Genomic DNA, 17,858 nt, shown 5'->3' with positions numbered 1-17,858 from the left:
TCTGTGTCATGTGCAGCAGTAGAAAATTTCAGGCTCCCAGGGAATAAATAGTTTTCTTTCAATCATTATAGTTTTGGGGTTTTTTTTACTCCCAGGTAGCCTGAAAGTTACTACTGCTGCTTTTTGATTCTAAAGCTAGGAAGGAAAACCAAGATTACAAATACAAGAAAAAGAAAGGGAAAGGGAAGGGGAAAAAAAGGAAAGGAAAGGAAAGAAAGCAGGAGAGCAGAAGGGAAGGGAAGGGAAAGGGGTGAAAAACAGCGTTAAAAAAAGAAAAAGAGTTGGAGGGGAAAAGAGAGGGCATTCGGGAGGAGCGGTCCTGCCTCAGGTCCTTCCCCGCCCTGGGGCGAAGGACCCGTTTGATGCCCGGGAGGGACTGCAGCTCCCGGTGGCGGGGGACGGAGCCGTGGCTGTCAGCCCGAGACTCCAACTCCCGGCAGGCCCTGCTGCCGGCGCGGCGTGTGACGCAACGGCTATCGCGGCACATGAGTGGCTACCAGCCCGAGACTCCAACTCCCGGCAGGCCCTGCTGCCGGCGCGACGTGTGCCGCAACGGCCGACGCTGCCCGGCATTTTTCTCTAAATCGGCAGTAAATACAGCTGAGTAAAATTAGCTTGGTTTTCTTCCTTCTTTTTTAACTGAATTGTTTTTATTAAAAATACTATTTGAATATGTAGAAAAAGTGGGGATGTCCTGTAATATATCCTAGCTTTTCTTGTTTATAGGGTGCTCAGAAAACATGCGTCCCTTAGAGTCCCTCAGAAAGGTTCTCAGTGCGATCTCTACCAAGGTATGTATTTACTAATAAGTGATCCCTTTAGATATTTGCCTGTGTACCTTTTCCTGTAATTCAGAGCTTGCGTTCTGTGGGTTTTATGATAAACCTGTAAAATATGTAAGAATGCTTTTGCAAGTCTGAATCGTTGAAGGCAGCAGTAAGTGGATTTAGAGCCTGTTCTTGACCAGACAACGGGAAAAAGTGTGACTTTGATGCTGAACTTGTTTTTTTCATTTTTCATTTGACTTGTCTGGAATGATTTAGGAATAGAGAGAGCTAGAAAAAGAGAGAAATAGAATTGATTATGGAGCACTCCTCAAATGCTCACCACGATTCAGTGTAGAGCCGAAGTGAAGGGTGATGGAACAGAGCTCTGTGCTTTAGAAGGAAATAAATTTAAACCTGACCTCCGCACAGAGTCTCACTAACTTCTTTTGTTTTAAAATACAAAATATTATTAGGAAGTGTTGGAAGTTAGTGTTTTGGGAAAGAAACGGCAGTTCCACAGAACATTCCATTTAACAGAGGCTCTGGGAACGATTCATGTTGTAACTGCTGTCACTGCAATCAGTTGGTGGTTCAGCCTTGAAATGTGCACTTGCCCTTCTATAAAGCACTGTTTTGTTTGCCTTTCAGTGCTATGAGTCTTGATAAATTGGAGAAGAGCCCAAGAGAAATTTTTCATCCCTTGATATAAAAGGTAGGAAGTGACTTTTTTTGGTTTGGTTCTTTTTCTTTATTATTTCCTGGAAATAAAAGTAATTAAGTATAGGTACTACTGGTTTGTTTCTTCCAGTAGCAGATGATAACAATAGCAGTAGTAATAGTAAAAATAATAATAGAAATAATAATAATAGCAATGTAATACTACCTAAACTGTCTTTATCCATTGAACTGGCCATTTCAAATCAAAACTTCTAAACACAAATCAAACCATCATCCTCGTAGAATCTTTCACAGCAGTGGGCTATAGATCCTGGTTTTGTTGACAGGATTTATTGGTTCTGGAATAGCAAGAGGGAAGTACAAGCCTAACTACTTCTAGCTCACAGACCCATCCAGTGAATACTGCTTTGTGTTTTGGTGGGCTTGTGATGACTTTGAAATCAATTGCTCATTCCAGTAAAAAAAATTAATGTTTTTTTGAACCTGACAGCAGAAATAACTTTAGGCACCAACTTAATAATAACAGATCACCAATTTAAGTTCATAATTTTATGCTGTACTATCAAAGTTTAAAGGTAAATTTTTACTTATTAGGAGATGGTATAAAGTGTATGTTCCAATGTGTTGGATGTATGCAAAGGTACATACGTACCCGAAAGTCCTTAGAGGAAACAAATTTTTACGTCTGCTGTTTGATTGTTTATCATACAATATTTGGTTTTATTTCCCAGGGATCGGTGAATTTTAACTTTGGAGTCCTCTGTGCTAAGGATGCTCAGCCTACAGATGATGAAATGTTCAGTAATGGTGAGTTTTTCACCTTCTCTTTAATTGCTATGCTGATCTGAATAAGAAAAAAACAAAAGCAAGAGAAAAAAAAAGGATGGTTTATTATTTTTTACGCTGTTATGTTTGTTTCCTCAGTATTTGCTGCAGCTCTGCGAACCCAAGCTTTGGGTTCCTTCTGTCCCACTGGGAGTTGCCCAGTTTGGTTGCATCTGGTGAAATTCACCCTGAGACCCTTACAGAACTAGCTCAAACTGCGTGAGAGCCATTTGCAGTTCTCTCCAGACACCTGGAGAATGGGTGATGTTTCTGAGGGTCTGGCAAGTATACTTGTATCAAAACTCAGTCTGTGAAATTTCTGGGGAAAACCCTTCTGTGTCCTGAAGGGTTCAAACTCTGGTGAGGATCCAGTTATCAGGTGCTCACCTGGATGGTTCCAGCTCTTAAAGTGAACACTTGTACTCTTACCCTGTAGTTTACATCTATTGTATTTTTGTTATTTTGCAAGATTTTACGGCTTTGCAAAATATTGTGCATTTCACTCTTTGGAACCTCTCAGATCGTTCTTTGGTGCAGCACCACCTCATGGGACACTTGGCTGCCGTCCTGAAGGGGTTGGTCGCTAGAATTGTAAATCCTGGAGAGTTTGTAAGTCTTCTGTCCCCAGGGAGGTACCATGCTTTGTTTACTTTTGTTCTGTTTGTAAGGCGCTGCTTCTCATTGGAAGTATGAATTTCAAACTACCCTGTTCTTATTTTAACTGTTTTCCTGGTTCTCTCCCTACGGCAGGGAAAGACTCTCGTATCCTTGTCGTCGGGCTCGGTGCTGTCCAAGAAGATGCAGAGACTAAAAAAATCATAAGAAGCAAAATATGACTGCAGGGAAAACAAGCTGGAGAGAACAAAAGGTGATATTGTTATCCTTACCCTGTATTAGAAACATCCGCTGTGCTTTGATGCTGGCAGCTGCCAGGGGCTTGTTAGCTCTTTGTAGGCAGGTGTAGGTGTTCACTTGTAGGTTTTTTCTCTGGACAAGTCAATTCAAACTTTGCTAAGCTTATATTTGCAAATTACTCTCTAGCACAGTCCAGCATGACATTTTTGAATGTTGTAAAAATACCATGTTACTTGGAAATTGGTAATGATGAGAAGCTTTAGGGAAAAATAAGATGTCAGGGTTGGGAGATGTGAGAAGAATTTTGAGGGGATGTTAGACTGAAATAAAGCACACTTGAAGCTGGACTGGCACGCTGGCAGATCCCCTATTAAACAGTAGTGCTGAGATTAGCCTGGGGGTTGCCCATTGTTTCTGTAGAAATAAATGTTTTCTGGTCTTCAGAGGTAAGCTGCTTTGAAAAGCTGGAAGGCACAGCATAGTGACAATCCGTGTGCTTCGCATTAAAAATAGATTTCAGAAGGGTCCTAGGCTTTTGTCTTTTCCTAGAAGTCGATGTAATCCTATTGAGGAGTTTTTAATTCTGTGCTGCCATGTCATCGATCAGGGCCCTGTCGTACTAATCATCATACAGATGCAAAACAAAAAATCAGACCCTGTCCCGACCACTTAGAGCCCAGAACACGATTTCCTCAGGCTGCCATTTGTGTGCCATCGGTACTCACCGTGGAAGCGAGCTGGGGATTGTTGCACCCGTTGGGAACAAACCGCTTCTCGTCACACAGAAATGGAATTGGGACGACGCCTCAGCCAGCCTCTCTCTCCTGAATCTGCAGCAGAGCAGTTCCAGTCCATGCGGGCAATCCAGTTCCTGACGATCTGAGCGCACGGAGCAGCGCTCAGCTGCTGTGGGGGGCTCAGGGAAGGCAGAGTGTGCATTGTCATCTTCCTGAACCTACAGACGCGAATCAAAGTGAGAAGCCACAGGGTGGAAATCAGTCGCATATATGCTAAATAAAACTTGCAGGTTTTTTTTAAGAATTGTTTTTGCTTGTTGTTTGTTGTGCTTCTGTGCTTAGAAAACCTCCCTTTACAATCAGTTCAATTCATCAATTGAACCTTTGTTTGCAGACTCTCACTGAGCAGAATTTGTTGCAGACTCAGTGCACGCTGTGCTGGCCTCCCGGGAGTGTGAGGAGCTCATGTGTGCTACTTTTTGCTTTAGGACGCTCTGAGGTATTTATTCCTTTTGGGATACATGATGAGAATTCCCAAGAGAGGTAGTTATAAGGTATGACATCGGGAAAAAGCCTGTGTGGTTGGAATGTTGTTGCTGTCAAAAGTTAATTTTTTCTTAGCCAGTAGTTAGCTTTTTGCTTTATTTTTGTGGTATCAATATTTTATTGTTTAAAAAATTCCTTCAAAATAACTTCAGTGGTCGCCCACCAGTACCTTGTTCAGATTTGCCTATTTGCTTGTAGCTGAAATGTTCACATCTTGTTTATCATTCTATTTAAGAAACTGCTGCCCAGCCAACTAATAACTGAATATCCATCTGTCTAGGACACGGGGAGAGGATTTAGGTAATGTCTCTATTTCCAGAAAAAAGTTCCAGTGTAGTTTCTAAATAGAGGAGAAGGGGGTGAAGACTCGGGGCTCTGATGCCGTTGGGGCACCCCAAGGTCCCCAGGAGAGGGGGCCCCACTGCGGTGCAGGAGCAGGTGTGTTCTCATGTAATATTGAACAAATTATAAATATAAATATGAAAATTATAAACATGAAAATATTTTTAAAATACTTAAATAAAGCGGGTTTTCTTTATTGGTCAATAGGCAGTGTTTTGATTGTAAAAATTATAAATGCAAATAATATAAAGGTAGAAATCTAAGTTTAGAAATATATAATAAATACATACAGATAAATATAAAAATTTAAAATATCAGAAAAAATTAGTTGTAGCAGTAGATATTATACATAATTTAAATAATAATTTAAATCTATTTTAAAATTTTATATATATAATATATCATTATTAATGTAATACATCCAAAGAAACGATAAATTAAAATATGAATGTATAATTATACAAAGTATAAATAAAAAATATTTCAGTATCCTTTAAAAGAAGGGTTTTTTTATTTATTTGGTTAGAGACGGGGTTTTTATTTGGAATAATGGAAGTATTATAGAAGTATAAAATTAAATATAGAAATATACAGTCAATATAGAAAGATATTTGTAAAAACACGAGCGAACGACGCCTCCTTCGGCCGAACCAAGGCGAGACCGGCGGAACCTGACGGCCTCGAGCGAACCGAGGCCAGGCTTGCGAGGCTGCCTGAACGGAGCCGAGCTCAGCCGAACCGAGCCCGCTGCTCTCGTGCGCGCTAATTAGCGCGAGTGCGGTCACTGCCCAATGAGCTCCTGTGCCACGCCGCGCTCCCGATCGTGTCCGTGCGATGGCCGGGCCGCCCGCGGGACGCGGCAGCAGGAGAGCCCCGAGCCGGGCGAGTTTAACGTGAGGCGGCGCCGCTTGCCCGCCGTCAGGGAGCCGAGCCGAGGCGAGCTCAGCCGAACGCGGAGAGAGCGGCTCCGAGTTGGGCCGAAGCGAGCCGAGCCGCGCCGAGGGCAGAGAGCGGCTCCGAGTTCGGCCGAAGAGAGCCGAGGCGCGCCGAGCGCACTGATCGGCTCCGAGTTCGGCCGAGGCGAGCCGAGCCGCGCCGGGCGCACTGATCGGCTCCGAGTTCGGCCGAAGCGAGCCGAGCCGCGCCGGGCGCAGAGAGCGGCTCCGAGTTCGGCCGAAGCGAGCCGAGCCGCGCCGGGCGCACAGAGAGGCTCCGAGTTCGGCCGAAGCGAGCCGAGGCGCGCCGAGCGCAGAGAGCGGCTCCGAGTTCGGCCGAAGCGAGCCGAGCCGCGCCGGGCGCAGAGAGCGGCTCCGAGTTCGACCGAAGCGAGCCGAGCCGCGCCGAGCGCAGATAGCGGCTCCGAGTTCGGCCGAAGCGAGCCGAGGCGAGCCGGGCGCAGAGAGCGGCTCCGAGTTCGGCCGAAGCGAGGCGATCCGTGCCGAAGGGTCGAGTCCAGCCGAATGCAGATGACAATGGCCGAGTTTAGCCGATTAGAGCCGAGTTTAGCCGAGCAGCTGTGAGCCTTGCACGCTTGAGGTGAGCGTGCATCGTTGCCGGCCTGGGATTGAGTGAAATGCACTAAGGAAACCAGCTCTGGGGAGGGAGGCAGGGAAATCCTCTCTTAACGTTTACCAATTCGTCCGTCAAACTCATCACGGCAGGACAGAGTGAAGACTGAAAGTGTAAGAAGATGTGGAGGGAAACAGAGAATCTGGCAGGAGCATCGAACGCACAAGTGCACGAATTTTGCTTTTTGCTTGGATGTAAACTCAGAAGTTGTAAGGAATTTGGGAAGGAGAAGGGACATTTCAGAAGGAGAAGAAGTTGTTGTTGGAGTCCTGGCAAAAGCTTTAAAAAAAAAAAAAAAGTGGTTTCTTTTTTCTTCACTATTATATTCTTTGGTGGTATATGGTGTGCTGTTTTATTTCTTGGTGTTATTAGCTCTGTGTAAATTGTTTATTGAGTCAAGCTAACTTTGCATGGGTTGTTTTGTATTTGAGGTAGGATCAATTTCAAGAGGTTTCTTTCACAGACTTCTGATAGGTATTACTGGGATTTTGGTTTTGTTTACTGTATGCATAAACATAGAGATTTGGTAGGGCCAGCTGGGCTGCTGGAGTTTTGGGTGTGAATTTATTAGATGGCTTTTGGTAAACACAGAATAATTATGTAAGGTAACAGCAAATTACCCAATTACCCAATTGATCTAGCTATGTAACCTTACCACAAAGTTTTATATCTTGCCAGTTTTCTGTTCTTCTGCTCCAAGTAGTTGTTGCAAAAAAAGAAAGCACTGTTACTTTTCTGAAAAGTTTTCTTCTATAACAAGCCCTTTACAGCCCTTGAATGTGAGTCAGAGGAGCCAAACAGCTGCAGCTGTTCTGAGGGCTTGGTGGGATTCGCCCCCTCCCTTTTCCTGGGTGCCATGGGAACGAGAGGCGGGCACAATCAGGGGTATATTAACCCCAGCCGTGGCTGAGGGGCTTCATTCCCTCTCTGGGATGTGCTGGGTTAAGAGCTCTCCTCATTTCAGTGAAGAGGCTTTTTCAGCCGGTCTCAGCATCTTTTCAGCAGGTGTTTCTGGGCATCTAAAGCACAGAGGCTTGGAAGATTCTGTGAAGAAAACAGCATGGAATACAGGGAGTATTTAGGTTTGTGATTTTGGGTTTTGTGTTTAGGAGTGGTAAGGTGCTTTTGTAATTTTTAGTTTTGCTCTGGTTGTTTTTTTGGTTGGATTTCTTTTGGTGGAATTCTTGGTTTTTTTTGGTTTTCATTTTGGGGTTTTTAGTTGGTTTTTGTGGGGGTTTTGGATTTTTTGATGTTTTCTGTGTTTTTTTTGTTTCTGTGGGGAGTCCTGTGTCACGGCTGTCAGCACACATTTGTGCCCGAGCTGCTCTGCCGTGCCGCATAGCCTGGTGCAATAGGAGAGGGCCCAGGGATTTGTAATGTGCAGTGTGGGGTGTAGTTGGACTCTAGATGGGATTTGTAGATGGACACAGGATATCTGGAGCTCTTCAGTTATCATTGAACCGTCTGACTGTTGTCCTAACTTTTTTTTCAGATGCACCTCCTCAGATGACTGCAGTAGTTGTGTAGGTTCCTTCTTCTGAAAGGGAATAGGGTGCAAGAATTCATCTTCCAGAGAATTTTTGCAAGTCCTGGCTTGTATTGTATCTGCCTATGGTGGCTTATGTTCTATGTACCTATACATCTGTCTTCTATTGGATTTTGGGTAGATAATTTATCAGTCCAGAGAGGAGACAAGTCCTAGCTGTCGGATAGCCACTCGTTGACCCTTCCTGTCGTCTCACAGGTCCCCGAGGCTGCTGATTTCCCCAGGATCTGCCATTTTACCTCAAGGAGCGGCAGCCAGAAGATGTGTCACAGCACGTTCTTCAGCATCTCGAGTAAGGGCCGCAGTGAGCATTTAAGTGGAAAGATTGTGTGAGCGTGTGTGAGAGCACGTGGCTGTGTCTGTCTGTGTCTGCTCGTCTCTGCGTGTGTGAGTGCATGCTGACTGGATTTAACCTTGTGTGTGTGACTTTTGCTTTCCAGGTTTTGCGACTCCTTGTTAAATTTAGAATAAAAAATCCCCAGCCGGGTTGTATTGCATGAACTGACATGATATGTACCGATTTTGGCTTAAAACCCAGAAAACCAGACGAAGATGAGCAGGAAAAAACCAGAAAAAAACCACATGATGGACAAGAAAAAAACCCAGAAAAAGCCCAGGATGGGCAAGAAAGCAACGAGAAAAAAACCCCAGAAAATAATCCCAGATGGACAAGAAAAAAACGTAGAAAAACCCCAGAAAATCACCCAAGATGGGCAAGGAAAAAACCCAGAAAAACCCCCCAAAAAAAAACTCTGAGATGGGCAAGAAAAAAACCAGAAAAAAGTCTGAAGATGGGCAAGAAAAAACCCAGAAAAAACCCCCAAGATGGACAAGAAATAACCCAGAAAAAAATTCGAAGAAGGGCAAGAAAAGACCCAGAAAACACCCAGAAAAAAATCGCAACCCAAGTATAAATATAGAAATGTTTGTCAAGTATATGCAAATATATAAAGAAATGTTAAATTATTTGAAATATAAAATAACATAAATATAACATTTATACAGTATTACTTGTGTTATGGATCATATTGATTTTTATTTATTTCCTATAATACACTACAATATTTATATCAATTTTACATCTATCATATCTATCATTTGTTATATGTTATACCAGATTGATATACTCTAGGTTTTTTTAAGTAGTTTAAAATAAAGGGGATTTTTTTTTTTTATTTGGCAAAAGCAGGTGTTTTAGTATAAACATTATAAATACAAATAATATAAAGGTAGAAATCTAAGAATAGAAATAGATCATAAATAGCTGAAGGTTAATATAAAAATTAAAAATGTAAGGAAAAATAAGTTGTAGCAGTAGATATGGTACATAATTAGGAAAATAATTTATCTCTTATTTGAATAGGATACATGTTATACATAATGATTAATATAATACTTAAGTATAAACTGCAAATATAAATGTGAATATAGTCATGAGCGCTATAAATATAAAAATATTTCAATGTAGTTTAAAAGAATAGAGCTTTTTTGTATTTATTTAGTTAGGATGGGATTTGTATTTTAAATAGTGAAAGCATGATAGAAATGTAATTTTAGACATAGAAATATGCAATCAATGTGGAAAGATATTTATAAAAGCACAAAATATAAGTAAATATAAATAATAGAAATAGAATAATGTTATATAAATTACATGCTACATCAATGTCCACTATAGCTATGCATGTGAATATAAATACGAAAAATGGAAATAAAAAATTTATTTAAACATGGCTTTAAAGCAAGGGGCCTTGTTTGATTCTGGTGGGGTAAGAGGCAGGTTTTTGGCATTTATTTCAGAGCAGTTTTTGGCGGGGGTCGCCCCTGTTCTTTTTTGCCACCTTGCCTGCCCGCAGCCCCGAGGCGCGCTGCGCCCCCGGCTGGGGCGGGCGGCAGTGCTGCCGCCTTGTGGGCAGAGCGCGGTACTGCAGCCCTGCGCCGAGAGGCCGCCACCTTGGGAGTGGCGCGTCGCGGATGTCGCGGACTTTTGGTTGACCTTCTCAACAGGGCGGCGAAAAGGGCGGGGAAGTGGAGGACCGGGGTGGGTGTCAGTGGACTGCCTGCATGGAATACCGACCCCGGCGCGGCCCCGGTGGTATTTTCTGTGACGTTTCAAGTGTACCCGACACATGCTGTGGTCTCAGCGGCGCCGCGGGCGGGCGTATTTCGGCGGGTTTGTGACAGGCATGTGGGGAAACGCCTCGCTGTGCCGGGGTCCTCTGACAGCCGCTTTCCCGCCCTGAGGGAGCCGAGCCGGGCCGAATAGTTCCGAAGAGCCGAGTGTGGGCGAAAACAGCCGAGTTTCCCCGAAGAGCCGAGTGTGACCGAAAATAGCCGAGTTTCACCGAAGAGCCGAGTGTGGCCGAACACAGCCGACTTGAGACGAAGAGCCGAGTGTAGCCGAACACAGCCGACTTGAGACGAAGAGCCGATGATAGCCGAGTGTAACCGATAGCCGACTGTAGCCGACATTGGCCGCATTTAGACAAAGAGCCGAATATGACCGACTTTAGCCCAACCGGGCCGAGTTCAGCCGAAGAGCCGGAAAAGCCGAATTTAGACGAAAAGCCGAACCGAAACGATTTTAGACCTAAGCCGAACCAAGCCTAATTTAGCCGAGTTTATTTAAACAGAACCGAACGACGCCGCAGCACTCTGCCTGCAGAGCGCCGGTGCAGACGGCAGGGGGCGGTGTATAAAGCGAGTATAAAATATCAACTGTATATAAGAAGGAATAAAAAGCTCTGTGTCATGTGCAGCAGTAGAAAATTTCAGGCTCCCAGGGAATAAATAGTTTTCTTTCAATCATTATAGTTTTGGGGTTTTTTTTACTCCCAGGTAGCCTGAAAGTTACTACTGCTGCTTTTTGATTCTAAAGCTAGGAAGGAAAACCAAGATTACAAATACAAGAAAAAGAAAGGGAAAGGGAAGGGGAAAAAAAGGAAAGGAAAGGAAAGAAAGCAGGAGAGCAGAAGGGAAGGGAAGGGAAAGGGGTGAAAAACAGCGTTAAAAAAAGAAAAAGAGTTGGAGGGGAAAAGAGAGGGCATTCGGGAGGAGCGGTCCTGCCTCAGGTCCTTCCCCGCCCTGGGGCGAAGGACCCGTTTGATGCCCGGGAGGGACTGCAGCTCCCGGTGGCGGGGGACGGAGCCGTGGCTGTCAGCCCGAGACTCCAACTCCCGGCAGGCCCTGCTGCCGGCGCGGCGTGTGACGCAACGGCTATCGCGGCACATGAGTGGCTACCAGCCCGAGACTCCAACTCCCGGCAGGCCCTGCTGCCGGCGCGACGTGTGCCGCAACGGCCGACGCTGCCCGGCATTTTTCTCTAAATCGGCAGTAAATACAGCTGAGTAAAATTAGCTTGGTTTTCTTCCTTCTTTTTTAACTGAATTGTTTTTATTAAAAATACTATTTGAATATGTAGAAAAAGTGGGGATGTCCTGTAATATATCCTAGCTTTTCTTGTTTATAGGGTGCTCAGAAAACATGCGTCCCTTAGAGTCCCTCAGAAAGGTTCTCAGTGCGATCTCTACCAAGGTATGTATTTACTAATAAGTGATCCCTTTAGATATTTGCCTGTGTACCTTTTCCTGTAATTCAGAGCTTGCGTTCTGTGGGTTTTATGATAAACCTGTAAAATATGTAAGAATGCTTTTGCAAGTCTGAATCGTTGAAGGCAGCAGTAAGTGGATTTAGAGCCTGTTCTTGACCAGACAACGGGAAAAAGTGTGACTTTGATGCTGAACTTGTTTTTTTCATTTTTCATTTGACTTGTCTGGAATGATTTAGGAATAGAGAGAGCTAGAAAAAGAGAGAAATAGAATTGATTATTGAGCACTCCTCAAATGCTCACCACGATTCAGTGTAGAGCCGAAGTGAAGGGTGATGGAACAGAGCTCTGTGCTTTAGAAGGAAATAAATTTAAACCTGACCTCCGCACAGAGTCTCACTAACTTCTTTTGTTTTAAAATACAAAATATTATTAGGAAGTGTTGGAAGTTAGTGTTTTGGGAAAGAAACGGCAGTTCCACAGAACATTCCATTTAACAGAGGCTCTGGGAACGATTCATGTTGTAACTGCTGTCACTGCAATCAGTTGGTGGTTCAGCCTTGAAATGTGCACTTGCCCTTCTATAAAGCACTGTTTTGTTTGCCTTTCAGTGCTATGAGTCTTGATAAATTGGAGAAGAGCCCAAGAGAAATTTTTCATCCCTTGATATAAAAGGTAGGAAGTGACTTTTTTTGGTTTGGTTCTTTTTCTTTATTATTTCCTGGAAATAAAAGTAATTAAGTATAGGTACTACTGGTTTGTTTCTTCCAGTAGCAGATGATAACAATAGCAGTAGTAATAGTAAAAATAATAATAGAAATAATAATAATAGCAATGTAATACTACCTAAACTGTCTTTATCCATTGAACTGGCCATTTCAAATCAAAACTTCTAAACACAAATCAAACCATCATCCTCGTAGAATCTTTCACAGCAGTGGGCTATAGATCCTGGTTTTGTTGACAGGATTTATTGGTTCTGGAATAGCAAGAGGGAAGTACAAGCCTAACTACTTCTAGCTCACAGACCCATCCAGTGAATACTGCTTTGTGTTTTGGTGGGCTTGTGATGACTTTGAAATCAATTGCTCATTCCAGTAAAAAAAATTAATGTTTTTTTGAACCTGACAGCAGAAATAACTTTAGGCACCAACTTAATAATAACAGATCACCAATTTAAGTTCATAATTTTATGCTGTACTATCAAAGTTTAAAGGTAAATTTTTACTTATTAGGAGATGGTATAAAGTGTATGTTCCAATGTGTTGGATGTATGCAAAGGTACATACGTACCCGAAAGTCCTTAGAGGAAACAAATTTTTACGTCTGCTGTTTGATTGTTTATCATACAATATTTGGTTTTATTTCCCAGGGATCGGTGAATTTTAACTTTGGAGTCCTCTGTGCTAAGGATGCTCAGCCTACAGATGATGAAATGTTCAGTAATGGTGAGTTTTTCACCTTCTCTTTAATTGCTATGCTGATCTGAATAAGAAAAAAACAAAAGCAAGAGAAAAAAAAAGGATGGTTTATTATTTTTTACGCTGTTATGTTTGTTTCCTCAGTATTTGCTGCAGCTCTGCGAACCCAAGCTTTGGGTTCCTTCTGTCCCACTGGGAGTTGCCCAGTTTGGTTGCATCTGGTGAAATTCACCCTGAGACCCTTACAGAACTAGCTCAAACTGCGTGAGAGCCATTTGCAGTTCTCTCCAGACACCTGGAGAATGGGTGATGTTTCTGAGGGTCTGGCAAGTATACTTGTATCAAAACTCAGTCTGTGAAATTTCTGGGGAAAACCCTTCTGTGTCCTGAAGGGTTCAAACTCTGGTGAGGATCCAGTTATCAGGTGCTCACCTGGATGGTTCCAGCTCTTAAAGTGAACACTTGTACTCTTACCCTGTAGTTTACATCTATTGTATTTTTGTTATTTTGCAAGATTTTACGGCTTTGCAAAATATTGTGCATTTCACTCTTTGGAACCTCTCAGATCGTTCTTTGGTGCAGCACCACCTCATGGGACACTTGGCTGCCGTCCTGAAGGGGTTGGTCGCTAGAATTGTAAATCCTGGAGAGTTTGTAAGTCTTCTGTCCCCAGGGAGGTACCATGCTTTGTTTACTTTTGTTCTGTTTGTAAGGCGCTGCTTCTCATTGGAAGTATGAATTTCAAACTACCCTGTTCTTATTTTAACTGTTTTCCTGGTTCTCTCCCTACGGCAGGGAAAGACTCTCGTATCCTTGTCGTCGGGCTCGGTGCTGTCCAAGAAGATGCAGAGACTAAAAAAATCATAAGAAGCAAAATATGACTGCAGGGAAAACAAGCTGGAGAGAACAAAAGGTGATATTGTTATCCTTACCCTGTATTAGAAACATCCGCTGTGCTTTGATGCTGGCAGCTGCCAGGGGCTTGTTAGCTCTTTGTAGGCAGGTGTAGGTGTTCACTTGTAGGTTTTTTCTCTGGACAAGTCAATTCAAACTTTGCTAAGCTTATATTTGCAAATTACTCTCTAGCACAGTCCAGCATGACATTTTTGAATGTTGTAAAAATACCATGTTACTTGGAAATTGCTAATGATGAGAAGCTTTAGGGAAAAATAAGATGTCAGGGTTGGGAGATGTGAGAAGAATTTTGAGGGGATGTTAGACTGAAATAAAGCACACTTGAAGCTGGACTGGCACGCTGGCAGATCCCCTATTAAACAGTAGTGCTGAGATTAGCCTGGGGGTTGCCCATTGTTTCTGTAGAAATAAATGTTTTCTGGTCTTCAGAGGTAAGCTGCTTTGAAAAGCTGGAAGGCACAGCATAGTGACAATCCGTGTGCTTCGCATTAAAAATAGATTTCAGAAGGGTCCTAGGCTTTTGTCTTTTCCTAGAAGTCGATGTAATCCTATTGAGGAGTTTTTAATTCTGTGCTGCCATGTCATCGATCAGGGCCCTGTCGTACTAATCATCATACAGATGCAAAACAAAAAATCAGACCCTGTCCCGACCACTTAGAGCCCAGAACACGATTTCCTCAGGCTGCCATTTGTGTGCCATCGGTACTCACCGTGGAAGCGAGCTGGGGATTGTTGCACCCGTTGGGAACAAACCGCTTCTCGTCACACAGAAATGGAATTGGGACGACGCCTCAGCCAGCCTCTCTCTCCTGAATCTGCAGCAGAGCAGTTCCAGTCCATGCGGGCAATCCAGTTCCTGACGATCTGAGCGCACGGAGCAGCGCTCAGCTGCTGTGGGGGGCTCAGGGAAGGCAGAGTGTGCATTGTCATCTTCCTGAACCTACAGACGCGAATCAAAGTGAGAAGCCACAGGGTGGAAATCAGTCGCATATATGCTAAATAAAACTTGCAGGTTTTTTTTAAGAATTGTTTTTGCTTGTTGTTTGTTGTGCTTCTGTGCTTAGAAAACCTCCCTTTACAATCAGTTCAATTCATCAATTGAACCTTTGTTTGCAGACTCTCACTGAGCAGAATTTGTTGCAGACTCAGTGCACGCTGTGCTGGCCTCCCGGGAGTGTGAGGAGCTCATGTGTGCTACTTTTTGCTTTAGGACGCTCTGAGGTATTTATTCCTTTTGGGATACATGATGAGAATTCCCAAGAGAGGTAGTTATAAGGTATGACATCGGGAAAAAGCCTGTGTGGTTGGAATGTTGTTGCTGTCAAAAGTTAATTTTTTCTTAGCCAGTAGTTAGCTTTTTGCTTTATTTTTGTGGTATCAATATTTTATTGTTTAAAAAATTCCTTCAAAATAACTTCAGTGGTCGCCCACCAGTACCTTGTTCAGATTTGCCTATTTGCTTGTAGCTGAAATGTTCACATCTTGTTTATCATTCTATTTAAGAAACTGCTGCCCAGCCAACTAATAACTGAATATCCATCTGTCTAGGACACGGGGAGAGGATTTAGGTAATGTCTCTATTTCCAGAAAAAAGTTCCAGTGTAGTTTCTAAATAGAGGAGAAGGGGGTGAAGACTCGGGGCTCTGATGCCGTTGGGGCACCCCAAGGTCCCCAGGAGAGGGGGCCCCACTGCGGTGCAGGAGCAGGTGTGTTCTCATGTAATATTGAACAAATTATAAATATAAATATGAAAATTATAAACATGAAAATATTTTTAAAATACTTAAATAAAGCGGGTTTTCTTTATTGGTCAATAGGCAGTGTTTTGATTGTAAAAATTATAAATGCAAATAATATAAAGGTAGAAATCTAAGTTTAGAAATATATAATAAATACATACAGATAAATATAAAAATTTAAAATATCAGAAAAAATTAGTTGTAGCAGTAGATATTATACATAATTTAAATAATAATTTAAATCTATTTTAAAATTTTATATATATAATATATCATTATTAATGTAATACATCCAAAGAAACGATAAATTAAAATATGAATGTATAATTATACAAAGTATAAATAAAAAATATTTCAGTATCCTTTAAAAGAAGGGTTTTTTTATTTATTTGGTTAGAGACGGGGTTTTTATTTGGAATAATGGAAGTATTATAGAAGTATAAAATTAAATATAGAAATATACAGTCAATATAGAAAGATATTTGTAAAAACACGAGCGAACGACGCCTCCTTCGGCCGAACCAAGGCGAGACCGGCGGAACCTGACGGCCTCGAGCGAACCGAGGCCAGGCTTGCGAGGCTGCCTGAACGGAGCCGAGCTCAGCCGAACCGAGCCCGCTGCTCTCGTGCGCGCTAATTAGCGCGAGTGCGGTCACTGCCCAATGAGCTCCTGTGCCACGCCGCGCTCCCGATCGTGTCCGTGCGATGGCCGGGCCGCCCGCGGGACGCGGCAGCAGGAGAGCCCCGAGCCGGGCGAGTTTAACGTGAGGCGGCGCCGCTTGCCCGCCGTCAGGGAGCCGAGCCGAGGCGAGCTCAGCCGAACGCGGAGAGAGCGGCTCCGAGTTGGGCCGAAGCGAGCCGAGCCGCGCCGAGGGCAGAGAGCGGCTCCGAGTTCGGCCGAAGAGAGCCGAGGCGCGCCGAGCGCACTGATCGGCTCCGAGTTCGGCCGAGGCGAGCCGAGCCGCGCCGGGCGCACTGATCGGCTCCGAGTTCGGCCGAAGCGAGCCGAGCCGCGCCGGGCGCAGAGAGCGGCTCCGAGTTCGGCCGAAGCGAGCCGAGCCGCGCCGGGCGCACAGAGAGGCTCCGAGTTCGGCCGAAGCGAGCCGAGGCGCGCCGAGCGCAGAGAGCGGCTCCGAGTTCGGCCGAAGCGAGCCGAGCCGCGCCGGGCGCAGAGAGCGGCTCCGAGTTCGACCGAAGCGAGCCGAGCCGCGCCGAGCGCAGATAGCGGCTCCGAGTTCGGCCGAAGCGAGCCGAGGCGAGCCGGGCGCAGAGAGCGGCTCCGAGTTCGGCCGAAGCGAGGCGATCCGTGCCGAAGGGTCGAGTCCAGCCGAATGCAGATGACAATGGCCGAGTTTAGCCGATTAGAGCCGAGTTTAGCCGAGCAGCTGTGAGCCTTGCACGCTTGAGGTGAGCGTGCATCGTTGCCGGCCTGGGATTGAGTGAAATGCACTAAGGAAACCAGCTCTGGGGAGGGAGGCAGGGAAATCCTCTCTTAACGTTTACCAATTCGTCCGTCAAACTCATCACGGCAGGACAGAGTGAAGACTGAAAGTGTAAGAAGATGTGGAGGGAAACAGAGAATCTGGCAGGAGCATCGAACGCACAAGTGCACGAATTTTGCTTTTTGCTTGGATGTAAACTCAGAAGTTGTAAGGAATTTGGGAAGGAGAAGGGACATTTCAGAAGGAGAAGAAGTTGTTGTTGGAGTCCTGGCAAAAGCTTTAAAAAAAAAAAAAAAGTGGTTTCTTTTTTCTTCACTATTATATTCTTTGGTGGTATATGGTGTGCTGTTTTATTTCTTGGTGTTATTAGCTCTGTGTAAATTGTTTATTGAGTCAAGCTAACTTTGCATGGGTTGTTTTGTATTTGAGGTAGGATCAATTTCAAGAGGTTTCTTTCACAGACTTCTGATAGGTATTACTGGGATTTTGGTTTTGTTTACTGTATGCATAAACATAGAGATTTGGTAGGGCCAGCTGGGCTGCTGGAGTTTTGGGTGTGAATTTATTAGATGGCTTTTGGTAAACACAGAATAATTATGTAAGGTAACAGCAAATTACCCAATTACCCAATTGATCTAGCTATGTAACCTTACCACAAAGTTTTATATCTTGCCAGTTTTCTGTTCTTCTGCTCCAAGTAGTTGTTGCAAAAAAAGAAAGCACTGTTACTTTTCTGAAAAGTTTTCTTCTATAACAAGCCCTTTACAGCCCTTGAATGTGAGTCAGAGGAGCCAAACAGCTGCAGCTGTTCTGAGGGCTTGGTGGGATTCGCCCCCTCCCTTTTCCTGGGTGCCATGGGAACGAGAGGCGGGCACAATCAGGGGTATATTAACCCCAGCCGTGGCTGAGGGGCTTCATTCCCTCTCTGG

The 17,858-nt window shown here is 44.0% G+C and overlaps 3 long non-coding RNA genes across 3 annotated transcripts; all 3 read left to right on the top strand.

Annotated features, from left to right (window-relative positions):
• The first annotated feature begins 597 nt into the window (after nt 1-597).
• Nucleotides 598-2,253, top strand: LOC131570621 (uncharacterized). Its single transcript, XR_009275898.1, has 3 exons — nt 598-791; nt 1,416-1,479; nt 2,177-2,253. It is a non-coding gene; the product is annotated as an uncharacterized LOC131570621 (long non-coding RNA).
• A 5,002-nt stretch (nt 2,254-7,255) lies between these two features.
• Nucleotides 7,256-9,453, top strand: LOC131570635 (uncharacterized). The gene is made up of 4 exons (XR_009275899.1): nt 7,256-7,401; nt 7,812-7,842; nt 8,064-8,157; nt 8,306-9,453. It is a non-coding gene; the product is annotated as an uncharacterized LOC131570635 (long non-coding RNA).
• Nucleotides 9,454-11,205: 1,752 nt separating this feature from the next.
• LOC131570617 (uncharacterized) lies at nt 11,206-12,861 on the top strand. Its single transcript, XR_009275896.1, has 3 exons — nt 11,206-11,399; nt 12,024-12,087; nt 12,785-12,861. It is a non-coding gene; the product is annotated as an uncharacterized LOC131570617 (long non-coding RNA).
• The last annotated feature ends 4,997 nt before the right edge of the window (nt 12,862-17,858 follow it).

Source organism: Ammospiza caudacuta, chromosome 36, assembly GCF_027887145.1.
Source record: "Ammospiza caudacuta isolate bAmmCau1 chromosome 36, bAmmCau1.pri, whole genome shotgun sequence".
NCBI classification, from domain to species: domain Eukaryota; kingdom Metazoa; phylum Chordata; class Aves; order Passeriformes; family Passerellidae; genus Ammospiza; species Ammospiza caudacuta.
This window is presented reverse-complemented; position numbering and strand designations above follow the sequence as displayed.